The sequence below is a fragment of the Bos javanicus genome, chromosome 10 (genome assembly GCF_032452875.1).
Source record: "Bos javanicus breed banteng chromosome 10, ARS-OSU_banteng_1.0, whole genome shotgun sequence".
Lineage (NCBI taxonomy): Eukaryota > Metazoa > Chordata > Mammalia > Artiodactyla > Bovidae > Bos > Bos javanicus.
The window spans coordinates 26,770,691-26,791,735 of record NC_083877.1 but is presented as its reverse complement, the minus strand read 5'-3'; the positions used below and the strand labels follow the sequence as shown (position 1 = coordinate 26,791,735).

General features: G+C 38.6%; 1 pseudogene; it reads left to right on the top strand.

Moving 5' to 3' along the window:
* Positions 1–16,589: 16,589 nt before the first annotated feature.
* Positions 16,590–17,510, top strand: LOC133255190 (olfactory receptor 11H6-like; annotated as a pseudogene).
* The last annotated feature ends 3,535 nt before the right edge of the window (positions 17,511–21,045 follow it).

Below are 21,045 nucleotides of genomic sequence, written 5' to 3'. Positions count from 1 at the left end.
TAACAGTATCTATCAAAGTATTCAGAAAGGGAGTGTTATCAGTAATAATATTTTCACCAAAATGAAGTGTCACTAAAAATTTGATTGGTTCAATAATGGGGTTTTAGGAAATAGAACCTCTCCTCTTAAAAACTGGAGAGGGAAATGATCTTGTGGAAAAATCACTTTTATTTAAAAGAAAAATGACAGTTCATTGTTACTTGTTGCTGAAACAGTGTTAAAATAACATTAAGGAAAAATTGTAAAGAAGAAAAGCATCCAGAATTCAATTCATATAATACAACAACAATATTTTTATTTTCATTTATATGTATGTTTTATTTAATATAAAGTCTCAGTTGTTCCTTTATTATAGCAAGCCTTTATAATTATTTTTTAGGAACTATAATATTCCATTCAAGTAATGTGGTATGGGTTTCAGATTTTTATGTGGTGAAGTGAAATTTTCCTAGAAAGAGGATTGTCCTTCCAAGTAGCTTGATGTTAACTTGTGAAGCGTATCAGCACAGTTCAGTCACCCAGTTGTGTTTGATTCTTTGTGACCCCATGAACTGCAGCACTCCAGGCTTCCCTGTCCATCACCAACTCCCAGAGTTTACTCAAACTCATGTCCATTGAGTCGGTGATGCCATCCTCCCATCTCATCCTCTATCATCCCCTTCTCCTCCCGCCTTCAATCTTTCCCAGCATCAGGGTCTTTTCCAGTGAGTCAGTTCTTTGCATCAGGTAGCCAAAGGATTGGAGTTTCAGCTTCAACATCAGTCCTTCCAGTGAATATTCAGGACTGATTTCCTTTAGGATGGACTGGTTGGATCTCCTTGCATTCCAAGGGACTCTCAAGAGTCTTCTCCAACACCACAGTTCAAAAGCATCAATTCTTTGGCACTCAGCAGTGAAGGGTATAAGAAAAGAGATTAGGAAAAAAATGAATGTTACCAATATATATTAATGACTGCTTACAGAATTAGTGCTCAGAGAATCAGACTCTCCTTCCATTCATTACCAGTCCTTTCCTTGAACAGTCTTTCCACTCTTTTAATGTTAAAAATAGTACCTCAGGGGCTTCCCTGGCAATCTAGTGGTTAAGAATCCACCTTGCAATGCAAGGGACACTGGTTTGATCTCTGGTCTGGGAAGATCCCACATGCCACAAAACAACTAAGCCTGTGTGCCACAACTACTGGGCCTGCACTCTGGAGCCCAGGAACCACAGCTACTGAATGCACTCACCTTAACCACCGAAGCCCACTTGCCTGAAGCCCGTGTTCTGCAACAAGAGAAGCCACCACTATGAGAAGCCCGCCCACTGTAATAAGCCTCACTTGCTGCAATCAGATAAAGCCCACATGCAGCAACAAAGACACAGCACAGACAAAAATAAAATAAATAAATATATATATATATTTTTTTTTTAATTATCACAATAAAATCTTTAAAATATTTGTCATGATGAAAAATTGCAAATCTGTATTAGGATTCATTTAGTCCAACAACAAACCTGCTCCAGAAAATCTAGGATATAAGAATGTTTTGTGCATGTAGCAATTTCTCTTGTAGAGTTTTTCTCTTAGAACAGTTTTCTGGGAAAGAGATGAATGACTTGGTTCAAAGTAAAGTTGCTCAGTCGTGTCAGACTCTTTGCGACCCCATGGATGGTAACCTATCAAGCTCTTCTGTACATGGGATTTTCCAGGCAAGAGTAGTGGAATGGATTGCCATTTCCTTCTTCAGGGTGTCTTCCCAACCCAGGGATCAAACCCGGGTCTCCAGCTTTGCAGGCAGACACTTTACCGTCTGAGCCACCAGGGAAGCACTTGGTTCAAAAGATAGGAAGAAACTGTGAGTTTTGAAACAGATATCCTGGGTAAGACAATTATTTTTTCTTTTGATTTAAGAACTTGCTAAGCTTCTTAGTCAATCTTACTTTCAAACCTCTGCCATATATCTCTCACTTATCTTAGTCCATGGAAGAATTTTTCTAATTCTATACCCCTTTCCAGGGTACACAACATTTAAATATTCTGAGATTAGATAAGCACGGGGCTCAAGAAGAAGGGATTGATGACCTGTTGACTAGGCAAGAAATGCTTCAACCATATTGTCAGACTCTCTGCCTTGGGTTAGTAAATTAATACGTTGTGCATCCTCTGGTTTTCAGTGATCCCTTCTTAAAACCCAAAATACTATTATATTTTCACAACCAATTCCATAGCATAACATTACAACTTGTATAGGATATGTTTTAAAGGCCTAAATGCATTCCCAAAGAAAGAGGTGAAGAGAGAAAAAGCACAAGGAATAGCAGTAAGAAGATAGTGTTCTGTTTGTTTGTTTGTCTCTTGGTAGTTAATCTTTCAAAAGAACACAGAAAGATGGTATTTAAGACATCCAGGTGGCCAAGAGGCACATGAAAAGATGCTCAACATCACTAACTATTAGAGAAAGGCAAATCAAAACTACAATGAAGTATCACTTCACACCAGTCAGAAGGGCCATTAAAAATATACAAACAATAAATGTGGGATGGGGTATGGAGAAAAGGGAACCTTCTTACACTGTTGGTGGAAATGTGGATTGGTGCAGCCATTCTGGAGAATAGTATGGAGATTCCTTTATAAACTGAAAATAGAGCAATATAATCATGTTGGAGTCTTCTCCAACACCATAGTTCAAAAGCATCAATTCTTTGGTTCTCAGCCTTCTTTGTGGTACAACTTTCACATCCATACATGACTACTGGAAAAACCATATCTTTGACTATCCAGACCTTTGTTGGCAAAGTAATGTCTCTGTTCCTTAACATGCTGTATAGGTTTGTCACAGCTTTTCCTCCAAGGAGTAAGTGTGTTTTAATTTCATGGCTGCAGTCACAATTTGCAGTGATTTTGGAGCTAAAAAAAAATAAAGTCTGTGATTGTTTCCATTTTTTCCCCATCTAATTGCCATGAAGTAATGGGACCAGATGCCATGATCTTCGTTTTTTGAATGTTGAGTTTTAAGGCAGCTTTTCACTCTCCTCTTTCACTTTCACCAAGAGGCTCTTTAGTTCCTCTTCACTTTCTGCCACAAGGGTGGTGTTCTGCCTATCTAAAATATTAATATTTCTCCCAGCAATCTTGATTCCAGCTTGTGCTTCATCCAGCCCAGCATTTCGCATGATGTACTCTTCATATAAGTTAAATAAACAGGGTGACAATACACAGCCTTGATGCACTCCTTTCCCAATTTGGAAACAGTTCATTGTTGCATGTCTGGCTCTAACTATTGCATCTTGATTTGCTTACAGATTTTTCAGGACTCAGGTAATGTAGTCTGGTATTCCCATCTCTTTAAGCATTTTCCACAGTTTCTTGTGACCCATCCAATCAAAGGCTTTGGCATAATCAATAAAGCAGAACTAGACATTGTTCTGGAATTCTCTTGCTTTTTCTATGATCCAAAGGATGTTGACAATTTGATCTCTGGTTCCTCTGCCTTTTCTAAGTCCAGCTTGAACATCTGGAGGTTCTCGGTTCATGTACTGTTGAAGTCCTGCTTGGAGAATTTTGAGCATTGCTTTGCTAGCCTGTAAGATGAAAGCAATTGTGCAGTAGTTTGAGCATTCTTTGGCATTGCCTTTCTTTGGGAATAGAATGAAAGCTGATCTTTTCCAGTCCTGTGACCACTGTTGAGTTTTCCAAATTTGCTGGCATATTGAGTGCAGCACTTTCACAGCATCATCTTTTAGGATTTGAAATAGCTCACCTGGAATTCCATCACTCCCACTAGCTTTGTTTATAGTGATGCTTCTTAAGGCTCACTTGACTTTGCACTCCAGGATGTCTGTCTCTAGGTGAATGATCACACCATCGTGATTATCTGGTCATAAAGATCTTTTTTGTATAGTTCTTCTGTGTATTTTTGCCACCTCTTCTTAGCATTAGCATCTTCTGCTTCTGTTAGGCCCATACCATGTCTGTCCTTTATTATGCCCATCTTTGCGTGAAATGTTCCCTTGGTATCTCTAATTTTCTTGAAGAGATCTCTAGTCTTTCCCATTCTATTGTTTTCCTCTATTTCTTTGCATTGATCACTGAGGAAGGCTTTCTTATCTCTTCTTGCTATTCTTTGGAACTCTGCATTCAGATGCTTATATCTTTCCTTTTCTCCTTTGCCATTTGCTTCTCTTCTTTTCTCAGCTATTTGTAAGGCCTCCTCAGACAATTATTTGCCTTTTTGCATTTCTTTTTCTTAGAGATGGTCTTGATCACTGCCTCTTGTACAATGTCACAAATCTTTGTCCATTGTTATTCAGGCACTCTATCAGATCTAATTGCTTTAATTTATTTGTCACTTCCACTGTATAATCATAAGGGATTTGATTTAGGCCATACCTGAATGATCTAGTGGTTTTCCCTACTTTCTTCAGTTTAAGTCTGAATTTGGCAATAAGAAGTTTATGATCTGAGCCACAGTCAGCTCCCAGTCTTGTTTTCTTGTTTTTGCTATATACATGCAGGTATGTATGTGTGTATATATATATATATATATATATATATATATCTTTAGATAATAAGGTGATTTTGAAGATATATATATATATATCTGAAAATGGCAGCTGAGTTTTGCAACAGGAAAGAGGCCACCCATATTCCACATTATTTTTGATGGACCAGATTGTGCCACACAATGGCCCCTGTATACCAGCAAGGCTGTAACATTTGATTTTTTAACCTGGGCACATTGCCTCCATAAGAGAATGGAGATTGTGTTAGGCAGGAATATAAGAAAAATGGGTAGTAAGTATGCATTAACACACTCAACCACACATGTACTGAACATAAAATTAAAAAATGAATATAGGGATGGAAATAGCCTATTTTCTCAATGCTGCCACTTATGAAAGTCAATAGTCAAGCAAATCTTCATATAAAAGAAACAGCAAGAAAGACAGTGGCTAGAAGAGCTAGTGGCCAGAAAAGTTTTGAAGGATAAAAATTTTAATTAAAACAAAAAAATGAGGCACTATAGAACCTATGATTTTAACCAAAATTCATGAAGCTGTGTGGAAAAAAATATACATAGCTTTGTGTTCCTGGTCCTCAACCAGCAAAAGCACTTCAAAAAGCTAATGCTTGGTACAATACATGAGAGAAATATTTTAATATATCCATAATCAAAGTTATGAAATCATTAGTCTAAAAACAGACAAAAAAAATCAAAAAAGAGTTTCAGTCAAAAAATTTCAATCAAGTCAGTGAAAGTCACTCAGTCATGTCTGATTCTTTGCAACCCCATGGATCCATGGAATTCTCTAGGCCAGAATATTGGAGTGGGTAGCCTTTCCCTTCTCCAGGGTATCTTCCCAATCCAGGGATCAAACCCAGGTCTCCCACATTGCAGGCAGATTCTTTACCAACTGAGCCACAAGGGAAGCCAGAGAATACTGGAGTGGGTAGCCTCTCCCTTTCTCCAGTGGATCTTCCTGACCCAGAAATCAAACCTGGGTCTCCTACATTATAGACAGATTCTCTACCAACTGAGCTATCAGGGAAGCCCCTCAATCAAGTCAAGCATGATGTAAATGAAAGGAAGAAGGGGAGGAGGGGCCATCTCTCTTTGGATGCTAAGTTACCAAAACTCAGCCCTAGTTCTGATTTCATGACCTCCTCCCAGAAGTATCTCAATAGCCCATATCCTCTGGAAAAGGAGTACCATTCATATAGAAATGTACCATTCCTTTCTTCTTCTTCTTCTCTGCACTGCAAACCTCACTTTGAAGATAAAGTTCTCTCCAGCAAAATTATGGGCCCATCTTCAAGCTGCCTCATACAAAGGGGCTTAATATTAAGACATTGGGAGGACTCAGAGTATAGGGATAAAAATGGAGAAGATGGTGTGTTGCTATGAATAGAAGAAATAAAACTGTCCAGGAAAATGGAGAAGCATCTTGTTCTTTGGACACGGTGCAAAAGCAGTGAAAACGGAAATCCCCAAATCAGACTGGAAAAGAGAACATCATGAAATAGAAAAAATTGTTAAGAAGAAAAAGAGAAAAATTCGTGTAGATTTGGGGAAAATGAGAGGTTAATGGAGTACCCTCCTCTTTGCCCTGACATTTCCCATCTCCAGTTGAACTCCAGGTGACACCCCTGTAGGGTAATACACCAGGGAATAGCCATGGAAATAGAATGACTCAACATGAAATGTGTTGAGGAATGTTCACAATGAAGCTGATGGTTTTACAAGGTCAAGTTACCTGGGTGCATATTCCCCAGGCCTTTCTCCTCGTGCCTCCTCTAAACTTTTTATTCAAGTGTGAGAAATATACAACAGTGTGCTTGAGGAAAGGTAGCTTCAAAGCTTCCAGAGCCAGCACTTTTGTGATCATCCAAGCATGTTATCCTCATGGGGAACTCAAGGAAAAGACAGAAAAGTCTGTATCTTTTCCTATCAAATCCTCTTTGCCCAGTCAATCTCAATGCCTCTCAGGAGAGTGGCACCCTTCATTGCAGTTAACTGACATCTGTTCTCCCAGAGCAGCCATCTGATCTCCTGCCTTTTTCTATCTTCTCTGGCACCTAGATGAGGGACACGTGATTATGGCCCATTTCTTAGTGAGGAAATGGAGTTCTTCCTATGGAGGAGGATAAGTAAGCAATGAGAAAGAGTCAGTGGGAGCTCCTACCTCCGTACTGTATTCTGAGCACAAAAGTATCAAAGTTTCATTTTCCTTCAACTGCCCTTTAGATTTTTCCATTCACCTTATTACTTTCTATACTTTATATTTTACCTGAAATAACTTTTGTGATTCTCTTTATAAACTCAAAAAAAACTCAAAAGGAGAATTCACTTGAAATATTCCCTTAGTGTTGCCTGAGGACTTCTGTTGTGGAAAGACCACCAAATTTAGAGGTAGAAAACCTGGACCATAGTTAAAACTCTGTCACTTTTACCTCTCTAAGAGTCTTTAACACCCAGCTGCCTCATCAGTAGAATAAGGAGAGTAATATGGGTTCATGTATATTACGTGGCTAAGAATCAAACCAGGCCTGAGTGCCAGAAAATCTGGTTCCCACCTTGGAGAAACCTTTTCCAGTTGGCAAGGGTCTAAGGCAATGCCTGCCTGAGAGGGAATTTGGTGTTGAGCAGGAGAGGATGGATGCTATGGCCACGAGCATGGAGAGTAGCAGACCACCCTCTGTGTGCTCAACTGCCAGGCCCTGGAAAGTTCCTGGTACAATCTGGGGTTAAGACTCACCACCTACCACTTGGTGGCCAAGCCTAAGACTGCTCACCTCCTGCTGCTATTTCTGTAACCTACTGCCGGTGGCAGCTGCACAGGTACCACCACCTTACCCTGTGGCTGCAGAAGAAGGACTACTTCAATTTGTCCTAAGGAAGGGTGGGTGGAGTGGGATGTTTCTGTGAGCAGCTCTGGGAGAGGCTAAGGAAAGCTGGGTGAGAGAGGGGATTAGGGGATGTCAAAGAGAGATTCAGCCATGCTGAGAGTAATAATTCTCAGTTAGGGCCTGTATGCTATCACATCCCTGGAGGACATGATCAGAAAGACAATCTATAAGCAATGCTTAGTTCAAGCTCATTTTCCACACTAAAAATTACAGATGAAGAAACCAAATCCCAATGGAATAACATATTAGAAAGCACTTGGAAACAAAAAAAAAAACAGTTCTGATAACTGCTAGTCCTCTCAACACAAGTCATTCTGTTGTTTGATGGGGAGAATATACAAAACTATGTTATAAAATCTACATTTTTCATAATAAATTCATTCTGCCTAATGAAAGGAATGTATTTACTTGTCTGGTTAAAAAGAAAATATATATATATATTTACACATAAAAATATACATATTCTAGCAGAATGGAGCAAGAATCAATGAGCTATTTGTCAGTGTTCTACAGCTAGATTGAAATCATGTTTGCAATTCACCAAAACTCCAAAAATTCATAGTTTCCCTAACTCATGAGACTCTCACAATATCAATATTACATGAGTCAGAATATCTTCAATGTTATATTACAAATGCAAAATCTAAGTACATAAAGTTTAGGGATTTATCATCCAGGCACAGCCAGTGTATCATTAAAGTTTAGATCAGGCCCCAATTCCTTAAGTCACACTCCAGTATCCTAAGTTCTCTACACAACTGTCTTCCAGTGATTGCTAACCTATGACAACTTAGCTTGCTGCTGCTGCTAGGTCGCTTCAGTCATGTCCGACTCTGTGCGATCCCATAGACAGCAGCCCACAAGGCTCCCCGTCCCTGGGATTCTCCAGGCAAGAACGCTGGAGTGGGTTGCCATATCCTTCACCAAAGCATGAAAGTGAAAAGGAAAGTGAAGTGGCTCAGTCGTGTCCGACTCTTCATGACCCCATGGGCTACAGCCTACCAGGCTCTTCCATCCATGGGATTTTCCAGGGAAGAATACTGGAGTGGGTTGCCATTGACTTCTCCGACTTAGCTTGCTACAAAGTTAAAAGAGTTAAACATCTTAAAAATACATAGGCATATGATCTAATCCCAAAAATATTTTCTAAAGAAAAAGAAAGTAGATTCCCAGAAAATTACATAAAATAAGTCTTCCCAAAGAGAAGGATAAAATACATTGCTTAAAATGGAATATCATGCACCCATTGAAAATCATGCTTAAGGAATATTTAGTTCTACGGAAAAAGAAAAAAAAACTCAAGACATGATACTAAACAAAAATATTGACAAACCACATGTGCTATAAATCCAATTTTTTAAAAGTTGCATATGTACCTAATATGAAATATGTAGAAAGAGAAAAAAGACTAGAAATGGCCCTTCATGGATGATTTAAACTTTTTATATATTTCAGTTTTGTTCATCTTCTTCTGAAATAAGCATGTTACTTTCAAAATAATAAAAATAAAATAATTCTATTTCAAAAGTAACAGCCTTTAGTGTAGACCAGTTTAAGTAGTTCTCTACTTTGTGGTGGCACAATGGGAGCTTTAGAGAAAGCATGAATGCTGAAATTTGGATAAATGAAGAAAACAGAGTGAAAAGTCACCCAAAACAATCTATGTCAAAGACCATCTGTCATATAAATGAACCAAAGATGCCTTCTATATATTGACTTGGTTGTTTACTTCACAGCAAGTTGAATTCTGTTAACTCAAATACCCACCAGGGCCAAAAATTGAACATGTCCAGTTGTTTCATATGTAGCCGAAATATGCAGATTTTTGGGCTTCCCCGGTGGCTCAGCAGTAAAGAATCCATTTGCAATGCAGGAGATGCAGGAGACAGCTTGGATCCCTGGGTTAGAAAGATCCCCTGGAGGAGGACATGGGAACCTACTCAATATTCTTGCCTGAAAAATCCCATGAACAGAGGAACCTGGCAGGCTACAGTCCATGGAATTGCAAAGAGTTGGACATGACTGAAGAGACCAAGCATGGCACAGAGTGCAGATTTTTAGCTATTTAGGGCCTGTCTGCTTTGCATATACCAGGAAACTGTGCCCACCTCTGCCAACCGCAGATAAGATAAAGATCCCGAGTTACTCCTGCCCTTCGGAGTTTTTGGCACGGAGTCCTCAGCCTCATCAGGCTGACATCACCTCAACAAGTAAACTTGCTCTCTCTTCTCCTTTCTCCTAGGCGTTCCTTTATCCCTCCTCCCCTTCTTACTAGCTCCCAAGTCTACAGCCTCTGGAAGGTCTCCTGCTGTGAGGGATTTCCTGCATGCAAATCTGTCAAAGCAGTGTCCCCAAATAAAACTTGTGTGTGCTACTGCCACCTCTTTCCTTGTTCAGACCTGAAGTTCTTCTGATCCCCCTACTCAGTCCTAGTAGAATCGTCTTTGACCAAAACTGAGGAGCCACTCAGTTTTTGGCTCAGAGAGCAAGTTCCACACACATTTTTTCAGGAAACAAAAATGCCAGTTTCTTCAATTAATAGAATTAGACTATCTGTATTCCCAAGGCATAACCCAAGGACTTTGCTGGCCAAACCACTGTCCAGAATTCTCTTTTCTCCTCCCTTTGTCTGCTGTCAACTAATGACCATTAAAATACACCATTCATTTTTATCAATATAAATGAAAGCCTCAAGTTCTCATTAACCTTAATATTTCCCATTACATTTTTTTTTAATATCACTGATGTTGCCTGGATAGGTTTTCTTTTCTTTTCTTTTTGTTTTTGATACATCTTAAATGCATATAACCAAATTTCAATATTGAAAGACATTTGCTGCTGAAGCTTAAACCCCCTCTACCACTTTCCCTGCTTTTATCTGATGAAATCCATGCTAGAAAGTAGTCTTCTGATAGAAAACAGCACTAGGTAGGATTCTGTTACAAAATTATTCTCCACATTGGATTACAATGTGTCTCACTATAGATTTAACTATTTATTTTTAATTTTCTACTTTGAGGGATAGATGGGATAGATTGGATTGTTCTATTAAATGGTCATTTTTCCTCTGTCTGAATGGAATCTTTTGTTCTCCAATTTAAAATTCCAATTCCTTCCACTGTTACTCATACATCATACTTCTACGGATCTTTAAGTTGTTTTCTACAAATTTACTGCAGTTTGCCCATGGTCTTCTTAAATTATGAGACCCAGAACTTGTGAAGAGCTCTATATCTGATACCTACAGATAAAATCAAACAGGATTAGATCTTTACCTTCATTTGAATATTTCAATATGATGTTATTAGTTGTGGTGACCATAGTGTTGATTTCAATGTCTACTTTTCTCTGGCTGAAGTAATATTGAAAGGACAGGTCACAAAACAAGTGGAGTAATATTTACAGTCAAGTATCACTTCATGGCAAATAGATGGGGAAACAGTGGAAACAGTGGCTGACTTTATTTTTGGGGCTCCAAAATCACTGCAGATAGTTATTGCAGCCATGAAATTAAAAGATGCTTACTCCTTGGAAGGAAAGTTATGACCAACTTAGATAGCATATTCAAAAGCAGAGACATTACTTTGCCAACAAAGGTCCGTCTAGTAGAGGCTATGGTTTTTCCAGTAGTCATGTATGGATGTGAGAGTTGGACGTGAAGAAAGCTGAACACCGAAGAATTGATGCTTTTGAACTGTGGTGTTGGAAAAGACTCTTGAGAGTCCCTTGAACTGCAAGGAGATCAAACCAGTCAATCCTAAAGGAAATCAGTCCTGAGTATTCATTGGAAGGACTGATGCTGAAGCTGAAACTCCAATATTTTGGCCACCTGATGGAAAGAGCTGACTCATTGGAAAAGACCCTGATGCTGGGAAAGATTGAGGGCAGGAGGAGAAGGGGACGACAAAGGATGAGATGGTTGAATGCCATCACGGACTCAATGGACATAGGTTTGGGTGGACTCTGGGAGTTGGTGATGGACAGGGAGGCCTGGCATGCTGTGGTTCATGGGGTCACAAAGAGTTGGACACAGATGAGCGACTGAACTGAGCTGAAAGAGGGGACACTTGTTGTGCACATGCTAAGTAGCTACAGTCCAATTCTTTGTGATCCTATGGACTATAGTCTGCCAGGTTCCTCTGTCCATGGGATTCTCCAGGCAAGAATACTGGACTGGGTTGCCATGCCCTCCTCCAGGGGATCTTTCCCACCCAGGGGTCAAACCCATGTCTCCTATGTCTCCTGCATTGGCAGGTATGTTCTTTACCACTAGTGCCACTTGGGAAGCCTGGGACACTTGTTACTGATCCCAAAATCTAAACATTACCATAGCATACTTGGGGTTGGTTCAGGTGTAGAATTGTGGAAAGAAGGGAACAGATGGAGCAAAATTTTGAAGTGTTTTGTAAATTCTTTGCAATAATTAACTTCTGTCCTTATATCCTTTGACTTTGTAGAACTCTTGCCTTTACATTCTCATTCCTAAAGCCAATATCACCTCTATTGTGCAGAAGCATAGCTATACTACTATAAAAATATATACAGACGCTGCTGGTTGTATTTAATGCTCTGATTCAAGGCTTAAAGCCAACTTATTCTTCAACTTGGACCTCAGGCCTGCCTCATCATCTTTCCCTTTTCCCCTAAAGGCTGAACCAGCACTTTCTGAGATCTGTCCAAAATGTTCTCATTGTTGTCCCTAGATGAAGCCACTGGGAGAAGTTTGGTGATCTCGGACAGTCAGACACAATCTTCATATATTTATTGAAAAGCATGCTATGAGCAGGATTTCAGTAGTAAGGCCTGACTGCACACCTGGAGTAACATTGGATCATCTCCTCCCAAGGTAGAGTGTTTTGAACAAAATAGCCATGTCTCAGGATGTGTTTGCTACTAATACACAAAGGGTGTATTAGTAGAGAAAAGAGTGTGATTGGTTCTTCTTAAATCAGGAAAGACCACATTGCCATTTATAACCACATGGAATCACCTTTTCAAATTGTTTAAATAGTATGGTTATTCTGTGGGCTTTGAATAATTACTATATTTAATAATATTACATTCCAACACTCACCTCCCCGACTCCACTCCATTAAGAAGATACTCAGATGCCAGTTTGAATTTGTTGTGCATTTCCTTCTGCTGAAATGAGAGAACAAGGAGACTGAGGCTGACTGCATACTCCAGGAGAGAGAAATATTGGAGTCTGCCTCTACCAGATACTATAATTCTCACACAAAAACTTCAGATAAGATACAATTCAAAAATTTTCAAAATGTCTTTTTCACTTTTCTCTAATCCTGTATTGTAGTTTCTTCATATAAAAATGTAAACTAGAATAGCTTGCATATGATTGGTTAGATTCTCAACTGTGTAAACTGTATAGCATCTAGTATTCTCAACTGTATACTGTATAGCATCTAGTATTCTCAACTGTATACTGTATAGCATCTAGTATTCTCAACTGTATACTGTATAGCATCTAGTATCAAAACTGATTTAATTAAATGTTAGGTTATATGTGTGTTATTTATAATTAAATAATTTAAGAAAAATAATATCTCACTTAAGTTGAGATGTTAACTTAACCACAGAACCACATAGGCCAGGAATAAATTGTAGAATGACCACTTTATTCTATACTTTAGTACTTATTCAAGTCACATGTACCAGATTTCTTGACCTTGAATATGAGACAGAAGAAAATATCAGACAGTAAGAAAAGTACATTTTTCTATTAAAGTGCTTTGGCTAACCACATGGGGGAAAAAAATCAGTTAGACTATATACATTTTCTTTAAGAGGGAGAAATATAAAACAGTTCACTACCCATTTAAAAAGTCACTCAATTAAAATGTTTATAATTAGATACAGAAAAATACTGAAAGAATAGACAGCAAAAACCAGAGTGTCTGTTCATACACACACACAAACATATACAAACAAACACCCTTAAAGCATGATTATAACTTAGCAACAGTAAGAAAGCACAGAGCATGAAGATGAGTGGATAGAGAGGACATAAAGAAAGACAAAGTGATTCAAAGAGAGAGGTAGCCTGGAGGAGGTTGCCTGGAGTAGGCTCCCTTCATGGATCTTCTGTTTTCAGGGACTGAGGCTTTCTCCCACACAAGTGTGTTGCCTTGTTTTGTTGTAATTGTGTTCAAAAGGTTGAGAGTGGGCTTCCCTGATGACTCAGTGGTAAAGAATTCGCCTGCCAATGCAGGAGACACAGGTTCCATCCCTGATCCAGAAAGATCCCACCTGCCATAGAGCAACTGAGCCCTTGCGCCACAACTACTAATCCTGTGCTCTAGAACCAGGGTGCCACAACTACTGAAGCCCACATGCCCTTGAGCCAGCAAGAAGAGAAGCCACTGCCATAAGAAGCCCATGCATTGCAACTTAGAGAGTAGCCTCTGCTCAATGCGACTAGAGAAAAGTTTGTGCAGCAATGAAGACCTAGCACAGCCAAAAATAAATAAATAATTTTGTAAAGTAAAAAAAATTGACAGCAAGTATTTGACATGATCAGATTTTTTTTTTTTACCTATGTTTTGAACAGGAGGCATAGAGATTTTGTTGATGATTTGGATGTGGACTATTGAGAGGTGTGGTGAGGACGTGGCCAAAGTTTGTGGCCTGAGCAACTGAGCAAATGGAGGTGCCATTGGATGATATGGCAAAAAAGCAAGGACCCACCAGTTCAGGCTGAGAAGAACCAAGAGTTTTGTCCTAGGCTTCTTGCCTTTTGGGCTTCCCTTGTGGCTCAGCTGATGAAGAATCTGCCTGCAATGTGGGACACCTGGGTTTGATCCCTGGGTTGGAAAGATCCCCTAGAGAAGGGAAAGGCTACCCACTCCAGTAGTTTGGCTTGGAGAAATCCATGGACTGTATAGTCCATAGGGTCACAAAGAGTCAGACATGACCGAGTGACTTTCAGTTTCTTGCATTTTTGTTACATTCAGTAGCAAATGGAGACGTTGAATACAAAATTGGGTAGATAAATCTAGGTTGTAGAAGATACTCTACAGTTAGGGAGAGAAAATGTGATTTCATCTCACATAGGTGGTTTTTATACATGTGGCTAGTTGACAGATCACTAACAGAGAAAGCATAATTGGAAAAGGAAAATATCAAGGACTAGGTCCTGAAAAAAAACATGTATCGGTCAAGGGAACCTGAAGGAACTCTAACATAGAAGTCTCGAATTAAAGAGACAGGGAGAGAAAAATGAGAATGAATAGTCCATGAACAGATCTTCAATCAATATAATTCAAAACTCAGAGTGCTTTAATGATATATATACCACAGTAGCTATTTCTGCTCTATGTGACAAAATATATATGTAGAAAGTAACACCATGAGGTACTTTCCCATTATGTGATAAATTTCAACTGAGGACTGAAGCCTGTGTCCTCAACTTGGGATAAATTTTCAATTAAAAAAAGAATAATGTTAGTTTATAGTCTGAACCTCATTCATGCATACCAGTTTCATTTAAAATGTTGTTCACAGTGACTGTGCATGAAGCTTACTCCTGTTAAGCAAGAAATTCTTACCTACAAAGAAGTGAAGTGACGTGAAATTCACTCAGTCATGTCCAACTCTTTGAGACCTCATGGACTATAGCCCACCAGGTTCCTCTGTCCATGCAATTTTCCAGGCAAGAATACTGGAGGGGATTGTCATTTCCTCCTCCAGGAGATCTTTCCAATCCAGGGATCAAACCCAGGTCTTCTGCATTGCAGGCAGATTCTTCACCATTTGAGCCACCAGAGAACGTCTTTGCAGGTCCTCTGCCTACAAAGAGGACCAAGTTAAAAATGAAGAGTACATTGGAGAATTGTACAAACACTGAAAGACATCAACAATGAATATTGTGGAATCTTTTTACAGATATCTTAAAAATAAGAGGGTACATGAACTTCATAATTGGCCTTGCTATAAGCAATCACTGGTAAATATTATGTTCTTTATCTCTTTTCCAACACTTCCAACAGTACATAAACAGAAACCCCATCTAAAACTGTGCATGTGTTATTACTAAAGCTTACATAATAAAAAAAAAAAAACTCTTGCTTTATGGCTATATATTCTCACAACATTTTCTTCTATTTACACAGAGAATGATCTGTACAATTGTTTAAACGTCTATGTGTCCTTATGTAGGTTTGGCTCAGGTGGACATTTCTGAACCACAAAACTAACACAATATCGTAAAGCAACTATACTCAAATTAAAATTAATTCTAAAAATAATAGAAATTTTTAAAAGGAATGAATAAGGAAACTATTGATTGAAAGATGTGTCAGACATAGGAACCAGTAACAAAATGTGAACTTTATTTGGCTCCTACTTCTTTCACTTTCACTTTCAAACAAACTGAAGAACTCCTTTCCTTCCAGTGGTTAGGACTCCATGGCTGGGGAACTAAGATCCCACAAGCTGAGTGGGCATGACCAAAAAGCAAACAAACAAACAAATAAATTGTAAAACAAAACAAAACAAGTCTGATGGACAGGGAGGGATGGCGTGCTGAGATTCATGGGGTTGCAGAGTCGGACACGACTGAGCGACTGATCTGATCTGATCTGATAAAATTAAAGAATTATTAATTTTTGGATTATATAGAGATATTTTAATTATAGTTTTAAAATTTTTCCAGGGTTACATGCTGAAATATTTTGTAATGAAATCATACGTTTGGTATCTGCTTTGAAATAATATGGGAGATATGGAAGTAGGTGGAGTTACAGCAAGTTTGCCCATGAATAATTGTTGAAGCTATGTGATAAATGTGCAGGGATTCACTATACTCTTCTGTTTGCTTTTGTATATCCTCCATAATTGAAAGTAGAAAAAAATTATTCTTATTAGACTTTGCTTCCCATTCTCTGGGGGAAAAAAAAAAAAAGCCTCTGAATGGCGAGGAGAATCTACCTTGGTTTATGTATTGCTGAGGACACAGACAAAGGAAGACATTAAATGGACCATGACAGGCATGATGATCATGAAGATGAGGCCATAATTAGCCCCCACACTCCAAGTTCCTTGTTTCTTCCCAGTGTCACATTGGGTCAAAGAATGCTAAAAATCTTTAAGTAATCTAAAATCATGCTGCTCGCTGAATTAATGTAAAGCAGTTCAGAAATATCTTAATGAGAAAACTTCTGTAGAGTCATTTGAAAGATAATGATGTATTCCTACTGCAATTTTAGGAGAAAAAAAATGAAAAGTTCAGGAGGAAATAATCACTCTGACCCTGTGAGTGAATTCATTCTCCTTGGAATCCCTTGGACCTGGGAGGTTCAGATCTTCCTCTTCTCACTCTTCTCTGTGATCTATGTGTTGACACTAACTGGAAATTTGTGCATTATCTGTGCAATGTGGTGGGATCACCATCTCCACACCCCCATGTACATCCTGCTGGCCAATTTTTCCTTCCTGGAGATGTGGTATGTCACTTCTACTGTCCCCAGTATGCTAGCCAACTTTCTCTCTGAGACCAAGACCATCTCCTTCTCTGGCTGCTTCCTCCAGTTCTACTTCTTCTCCACAGGCGGTGCCAAGACCTTCTTCCTGTCTGCCATGGCCTTTGGCAGGTACCTTGCCATCTGCAGGCCCCTTCACTACCCCACTGTCATGCCAGTGCAACACTGCATCTGAATGGGAGCCTGCTGCTGGGTGTGTGGCTTTTCCTGTTTTCTTCTCCCAGTTTTTCTCACCTCCCAGCTTCCTTTTTGTGGCCCCAATACTATTGATCACTTCCTATGTGACCCATGACCCCTTATAAAGCTGTCCTGTGTGCCAGCCCCTGCCACTGAAATCATTTGTGCCACTTTTAATTCAGTCATCATTTTCTCTACCTTAGTCTTCATTACCAGCTCCTACACCCTGGTTATCAGAGCTGTGTTTAGGGTGCCCTCAGCAGAATGCTGATGTAAGGCCTTCTCTACATGTGGATCCCATCTGGCTGTGGTGTCCCTGTTTTATGGCTCCATCATGATTATATATGTAAGTCCAACAGCAGGCAATTCAGCAGAGATGCAAAAATATGTGACTTTGCCCTATATTGTGTTAACTCCGTTATTCAATCCTTTGATCTATAGTCTCTGAAATAAGGAGATGAAAGAGGCACTGAGAAAATTATTTAAGATGGTGAGATTTAGTCAAAGGCATGAAAGAAATCTCTGAAGAACTGTGTTCATAACTGAAACAATGTATGGGAAATAAATAATTAAAAGATTGGTAATCAATTGTACTAATTAAACTAGGAAAATGTATTTTGGAGGAGGAGGAACATACTCAAGTGTAATTAGATGTTCATTAAATTAACTGTATCCATTTTTTTAACTGTATCCATTTTTATTGTTAGAGAAAATTTTATATTAATAGTAAAACTTTTCAAATTCAAATAAAAATAATCAAAAGCCAGATGATCAGTCATCTTGCTGGCATTCAGATTGAAGCTAGTTAATATTTGCTGCCAATATCACATACATACATACATACATACTGATACATGCAATCTGTCCATTTTAAATTTATTACCAATATTTCTCTGGTGAGTCAAAAGTTTTGTATGCTAAACTTATAAAACAACATTTAAATTTTACTATCTCAATATTAAAAATATAGCAAAATGCATTCACCTTCTTATGAAAAATTGATTTATCATAATTTTATTTCTTTACATTTTCTCATCAAAATTTAGTTAAAATAATTTTACTATTTGGCCATTTATATGTACTTTTAAGAATTATTTTTGGAAAGAGCTCTCTTTAAAAAAAAGCCAAACCTTTTCTTAATACATCATTTGTGTCTTCTGTAGGTTAAGGTTAGAAGATAATGACTAGTGACTCTTAGGTATATTTCAAATTACAAAATTGTTAGGTTTGCCTCTTCCAACTATCTCAAGAACACTAATACCTCATGCTATCAACCAGAATTTTCCTCATACCACAAAGAGAACCTGGACCCGTTAGCTATCACTCCCTAATTTACTCTCTCTCCATTCCCTGGAAACAGTTAATCTACTTTCTGTTTCTATGGATTTTCCTATTCTGTAAATTTCATATAAATGGAGTCATACAATATGTGACATTTTGTGACTGGTTTCTTTCACTTAACATAATGTTTACAAGGTTCATTTATGTTGTAGCATGTGTTCAGTTTAGTTCAGTTCAGTCGCTCAATCATGTCCGACTCTTCACAACCCCATGGACTGCAGCATGCAAGGCCTCCTGTCCATCACCAATTCCTGGAGCTTGCTCAAACTGATGTCCATTGAGTTGGTAATGCCATCCAACCATCTCATCCTCCGTTGTCCCCTTCTCCTCCCACCTTCAAACTTTCCTAGCATCACAGTCTTTTCAAATGAGTCAGTTCTTCAAATCAGATGGCCAAAGGATTGGAGTTTCAGTTTCAGCATCAATTCTTCCAATGAATATTCAGGACTGATTTCCTTTAGGATGGACTGGTTGGATCTCCTTGCAGTCCAAGGGACTCTCAAGAGTCTTCTCCAACACCACAGTTCAAAAGCATCAAATCTTCAGCGCTCAGCTTTCTTTATAGTCCAACTCTCACATCCATACATGACCACTGGAAAAGTAGTTTATTACATTTGTGGTTGAATAAAATTCCACAGTATGGATATACCATATTTTGTTTATCTAGTTAACTGTTGATGGCATTTGCTTGCATTATTGGTCTATATGAGTTATACATAGACAAGTTTATTTTGTGAATACATATTTTCACTTTTTTAGAGTATATCCTTGGGAGAGGAATTTCTGGGTCACATGTTATTTCCATGGGCTTGCCAGGTGGCGTTAGTGGTAAAGAACCCACCTGCTAATGCAGCAGACTGGAGAGACGTGAGTTCCATCCCTGGGTCAGGAAGATCCCTGGAGGAGGGCATGGCAACCCACTCCAGTGTTCTTGCCTGAAGAAGTCCATGGACAGAGGAGCCTGGTGGGCTATGGTCCATATAGTCGCAAAGAGCTGGACACGACTGAAGTGATTTAGCCCAGCACAGCACACTATCTTGATATTACTGAATAGACTATCTCATACCACATATTTTCAAGAGGAATCCATTTGATTATGTCCCTGAATCTATTATTTCTTCATCTAACTTTTAAAAAGAAATTTTTGACATAATTTATAATTAAATGGGACTTTACAGAGATATTTAAAACATTGATTTAGGATAGGGAAAGAAAGAATGAGAAATAAATTTCTGATAAAAGGAAACAATAGAATAGGCAAATTGCAGAATATGGGGTAAGTGGAGAAACGTAATTAATGAAATTACTATAATGATTGTAGTAAATAATACATAATAATAAAGTTCTTTTCTTTAAATACATTATAAAGAAAGCAAATGTATTAAAAAAGACTTAGTATGTCTAAACTATTGGTATTGTCAAAACTTTTGTTCACAATCTTTTCTTTGTTTCTGTTTTTATAGGTTGAACAATTTCCATATTGTCAAATATCACTATGTGAACATCATTTTAGTCAATTGTCTTAAGTGGCCATTTTTTTTTTTTTATTCTTCCAATTTTATTTTATTTTTAAACTTTACATAATTGTATTAGTTTTGCCAAATATCAAAATGAATCCGCCACATGTATACATGTGTTCCCCATCCCGAACCCTCCTCCCTCCTCCCTCCCCATACCATCCCTCTGGGCCATCCCAGTGCACCAGCCCCAAGCATCCAGCATCATGCATCGAACCTGGACTGGCAACTCGTTTCCTACATGATATTTTACATGTTTCATTGCCATTCTCCCACATCTTCCCACCCTCTCCCTCTCCCACAGAGTCCATAAGCCTGTTCTATACATCAGTGTCTCTTTTGCTGTCTCGTACACCGGGTTATTGTTACCATCTTTCTAGATTCCATATATATGCGTTAGTATACTGTATTTATGTTTTTCCTTCTGGCTTACTTCACTCTGTATAATAGGCTCCAGATTCATCCACCTCATTAGAACTGATTCAAATGTATTCTTTTTAATGGCTGAGTAATACTCCATTGTGTATATGTACCATAGCTTTCTTATCCATTCATCTGCTGATGGACATCTAGGTTGCTTCCATGTCTTGGATATTATAAACAGTGCTGCGATGAACATTGGGGTACACGTGTCTCTTTCCCTTCTGGTTTCCTTAGTGTGTATGCCCAGCAGTGGGGTTGCTGGATCATAAGGCAGTTCTATTTCCAGTTTTTTAAGGAATCTCCACACTGTTCTCCATAGTGGCTGTACTAGTTTGCATTCCCACCAACAGTGTAAGAGGGTTCCCTTTTCTCCACACCCTCTCCAGCATTTATTATTTGTAGACTTTTGGATTGCAGCCATTCTGACTGGTGTGAAATGGTACCTCATAGTGGTTTTGATTTGCATTTCTCTGATAATGAGTGATGTTGAGCATCTTTTCATGTGTTTGTTAGCCATCTGTATGTCTTCTTTGGAGAAATGTCTATTTAGTTCTTTGGCCCATTTTTTGATTGGGTCGTTTAATTTTTCTGGAGTTGAGCTGTAGGAGTTGCTTGTATATTTTTGAGATTAGTTGTTTGTTGGTTGCTTCATTTGCTATTATTTTCTCCCATTCTGAAGGCTGTCTTTTCACCTTGCTAATA